At 41.7% G+C, this 5,089-nt stretch overlaps 1 non-coding gene across 1 annotated transcript; it reads left to right on the forward strand.

The window, feature by feature from the left end:
- Positions 1–1,135: 1,135 nt before the first annotated feature.
- TRNAL-AAG lies at positions 1,136–1,217 on the forward strand. The gene has a single exon. It is a non-coding gene; the product is annotated as a tRNA-Leu (tRNA).
- Positions 1,218–5,089: the final 3,872 nt, after the last annotated feature.

A 5,089-nucleotide genomic window follows, 5' to 3' on the forward strand; every position in this document is an offset into this window, starting at 1 on the left:
TGATTGATTGATCCTTGACTCCGCTCTCTCATTCACCCCGCACATCCAATCTGTCACCAAAACTGGCCGGCCTCACCTTCACTACATCGCTAAGATCTGCCCTTTCATTCAGTCGTATTTACTGAGTGCTTACTGTGTGCAGAGCACTGTACTAAGCGCTTGGGAAGTACAATCAATCAACCAATCGTATTTATTGAGCGCTTACTGTGTGCAGAGCACTGTACTAAGCACTTGGGAAGTACAAGTTGGCAACATATAGAGACAGTCCCTACCCAACAGTGGGCTCACAGTCTAGAAGGGGGAGACAGAGAACAAAACAAAACATATTAACAAAATAATATAAATAGAATATGTACAAGTAAAATAGAGTAATAAATCCGTACAAACATATATACATATATACAGGTGCTGTGGGGAAGGGAAGGAGGTAAGGCGGGGGGGATTGAGAGGGAAAGGAGGGGGCTCAGTTTAGGAAGTGACAGAGCTGGGAGTAGAACTCAGCACAAACCACTGCCTTGTTAGTACAATCCCGACAGGATAACTGCATCAGCATCCTTTCTGATCTCCCAACCTCCTGTCTCTCCCCAATTCTGTCTATACTTCACTCTATTGCCCGGATTATATTTCTAGAGAAATGCTCTGGGCATGCCTTCCCCCTCCTCAAAAATCTCCAGTGGTTGCCTTTCAACCTTCATATCAAGAAAAAGCTCCTCATTTCTGGATTCAGAGCTCTCCATCACCTTGCCCCCTCCTACCTCACCTCCCTTCTCTCCTTCTACAGCCCAGCCCACACACTCTGCTCCTCTGGTGCTAACCTTCTCACTGTGCCTCATTCTTGCCTGTGTCGCCGTCGAACCCTGGCCCATGTCCTACCTCTGGCCTAGAATGCCTTCCCTCCTCAAATCAGCCGAACAATTACACTTCCCCCCTGCAAAGACTTACTGAATGCTCACCTCCTCCAGGAGGCCTTCCCTGACTAAGCCCCCATTTTTCCTCAGCTCCCCCACTCCTCCCCATCACCCCAAACCCCTTCCTCTACTCTACCCCCCTCCCTGCCACACAGCACTTGTGTATATATGTACATATTTATTATTCTATTTATTTTATTAATAATATACATATATCTTTAACATGTGGTAGCATGGCCGAGTGGTCTAAGGCACTGGATTAAGGCTCCAGTCTCTTTGGGGGTATGGGTTTGAATTCCACTGCTGCCAAGGAGTTTTGAATGAGAAGCAGCGTGGCTCAGTGGAAAGAGCATGGACTTTAGGGTCAGAGGTCATGGGTTCGAATCCCACTCTGCCACGTCTGCTGTGTGACCTTGGGCAAGTCACTTAACTTCTCTGAGCCTCAGTTACCTCATCTGTAAAATAAGGATTAAGACTGTGAGCCCCATGTGGGACAACCTGATCACCTTGTATCCCCCCAGCGCTTAGAACAGTGCTTTGCACATAGTAAGTGCTTAACAAATGCCATTATTATTATTATTATTTATTTATATAGATGCTATTGATGCCGCTCTACTTGTTTTGTTTTGTCATTTGTCTTCCCCCCTTCTAGACTGTGAGCCCGTCGTTGGGTAGGGATTGTTTCTATTTGTTGCCGAATTGTACTTTCCAAGTGCTTAGTATTGTGCTCTGCACACAGTAAGTGCTCAATAGATATGAATGACTGAATGAATCAATCAATACATGAATCAAGAAGGGACTAGCACTCTCCTAGAAGATCCAGTGTATGGTACAATAATAATAGTAATAATAATGATGGTATTTGTTAAGCACTTACTATGTGTCAGGCACTGTACTAAGTGCTGAGGTGGATACAAGAAAACTGGGTTAGACACAGTTCCTGTCCCACATTGGGCTCACTGTCTCAATCCCCATTTTACAAATGAGGTAACTGAGGCCCAGAGAAGTGGCTTACCCAATGTCACACAGCAGACTAGTGGCATGACCTTCTGAGTCCCAGGCCCATGCTCTATCCACTAGGCCACCCTGCTTCTCTAAAGAAAAAAGACACCAAGGAAAAGCAGTTTTTGTGTGCACAGTGTGGCCAGGACTGTGGGTTCCATATTGGATTGGATCCACATATGCTCTCATAGGTGGATTTGACTGTCAGTTGTATATTATTTTAAAACAAAGCACTACTATGTTTATATACCTACAGATAGATAGATATAGATAGATGATAAATAGATGATGGACGGATGGATAGAGATAGATAGATAGATGATAGATAGATAGAGAGATAGATAGATAGATAGATAGATGATAGATAGATAGATAGATAGATATAGATAGATAGATAGATAGATAGATAGATAGATAGATAGATAGATATAGATAGATAGATAGATAGATAGATAGATAGATAGATAGATAGATAGATAGATAGATTCCCCAATCCTCAAAACCCTCCAGTGGCTTCCCATTCACTTCCACATCAAGAATAAACTCTTTACCATCAACTTTAAAACACTCAACCACCTCATCCCCTCAATCAATCAATCATATTTATTGGACACTTACTGTGTGCGGAGCACTGTACTAAGGACTTGGGAAAGTACAATACAACAGAATTGGTAGACACATTCCCTGCCCACAACAAGCTTACAGTTTACCTACCTTACCTCACTGATTCCCTACTACAGCCCAGCCCACACATTTCACTGCCCTAGCACTAGCTTGCTCACTGTACTTTAATGTCATCTATCCTTCCATCCACTCATTTCCCTGTCCTCCCTCTGGCCAGGAACTCCATCTCCCTCCATGTATGTGACACCACCACTCTCCCCACCTACAAAGACTTACTGAGGTAACATTTGCTCCCAGAGGCCTTTCTCAATTGATCTCTGTTTTTCCTAGTTCCCTCTCCCTTCTATGCTACTTATGCACTTGGATCTCTAATTTTTGAGTACTTGATATTCACCCTCCCTCAACAACACAGCACTTACGGACATATCCATAATTTATTTATTGATTGATTGATATAAATATCTGTCTTCTTGGAGGCAGAGAATGTGTCTACTATGTTGTACTCCCCCAAGTGCTTAGTACAATCACAAAAACATTCCTTTTTCTACAAAAACGTTCTTTTTTCTACAAAAATGTTCTTTATTTCTACAAAAATAGTTCTGCACACGTCACCCAGATCCTCAAAAAACTCCAGTGGTTGCCCAGCCACTTTCATATCAACCAAAAACTCCTTTCCATTGACTTTAAAGCATTCCATCACTTTGTCCTCTCCTACTTCACTTTGCTTCTCTCCTTTTACAATCCAGCCGATACACTTCACTCCTCTATTGCTAACCTTTTCACTGTGCATCTTACCTCACCTCATGCTGTGCATCCCTAGTCAACATTTTACCTCTGTCCTGGAACACCCTCCCTCCTTTTTTCCAACAGAAAACCACTCCTGCTTCAAAGCCTTACTGAAGGCACATCTCCTCCAAGAGGCCTTCCCAGACTAAGCCCCACTTTTCTTCATCTCCCGCTCCCTTCTGCATTGCCCTGACTTGGTCCCTTTACTCTCCCTCCCTCCCAGCTCCTAATCACTTATGTACATAGCTATCATTTTACTTATTTGTATCGATGTCGCTTTCCCCCACTCTAGACTGTGAGCTTGTTGTGGGCAGGGAATGTCACTGTTCGTTGTTATATTGTACTTTTCCAAGCACTTAGTACAGTGCTGTGCACACAGAAGGAACTAGGCCTTCCCAGACTGAGCCCTCCTTCCTCTCCCCCTCCTCATCCCTCCGCCTTACCTCCTTCCCCTCCCCACAGCACCTGCATATATGTTTGTACATATTTATTACTCTATTTATTTTACTTGTACATATTTATTCTATTTATTTGATTTTGTTAATATGCTTTGTTTTGTTGTCCGTCTCCCCCTTCTAGACTGTAAGCCCGCTGTTGGGTAGGGACCATCTCTATATGTTGCCAACTTGTACTTCCCAAGCGCTTAGTACAGTGCTCTGCACACAGTAAGCACTCAATAAATACGATTGAATTAATGAATGAATGAACTCAGTAAATGCAATTAAATAAATGAATGAATACAATATTCTACACCTAGTAAGCTCTCAAAAAATACCAATCATTGATTGATATATGGAAAAGCCATAATGGTGCTCCCCTTCTCCAGTTAATATCATTTGTCTGGATACAATTTTAAACCCTCCTATTGATAGACAATAATACTATTGTCTCAGGTACCTGAAAAGATTGAATGAGGGTGAATATGTTTAAACTTCACCTGAGACCCTTTGCCTAACATGGCTTTTAATCACAGCAATGAAGTTCACATTGGATCAATCAATCAATCACTGTACTAAGCGCTTGGGAAGTACAAATTGGCAACACATAGAGACAGTCCCTACCCAACAGTGGGCTCACAGTCTAAAAGGGGGAGACAGAGAACAAAACCAAACATACCAACAAAATAAAATAAATAGGATAGAAATGTACAAGTAAAATAAATAAATAAATAGAGTAATAAATATGTACAACCATATATACATATATACAGGTGCTGTGGGGAAGGGAAGGAGGTAAGATTGGATGAATTCAGTAGGGTATGGAAGTGGTATATTTTTGATGGCTATCACCGTGGATGAACCATGGTGAAAGCATGATAGATACCTGATGTGAATCTCAACATTCTTCCTATGGGCAATTTGATTTGCATGACTTTTCCCCTGTTCCTTAATTCAGTGCCAGATTATATATTCATACGGATTTTATTTTCCAGAAGCTGTAATATTTAATAATAATAACAATTATGGTATTTGTTAAGCACTTACTATGTGCCAAGCACTGTTCTAAGTGCTGGGGTAGATATAGGGTAATCAGTTTGTCCTACGTGGGGCTCACACTTACTTATTTTTATATTTGTCATTTCAAAAGTTACAGACTTGGGGGTTTACTGACCTCATTCACAACTTACTTTGAGAAGAAAAAACAAGTAAACATGGGTAAAAGCTTTTGGAAATCATCCAAAACCACCCACCATTCAAAAACTTCCCCCCGCCCAAGTGGGCAATTACATTTCATATCAGGAAGTTCCTGTTACTGTTATGGTAAATCTA

The sequence above is a fragment of the Tachyglossus aculeatus genome, chromosome 4 (genome assembly GCF_015852505.1).
Source record: "Tachyglossus aculeatus isolate mTacAcu1 chromosome 4, mTacAcu1.pri, whole genome shotgun sequence".
NCBI classification, from domain to species: Eukaryota; Metazoa; Chordata; class Mammalia; order Monotremata; family Tachyglossidae; genus Tachyglossus; species Tachyglossus aculeatus.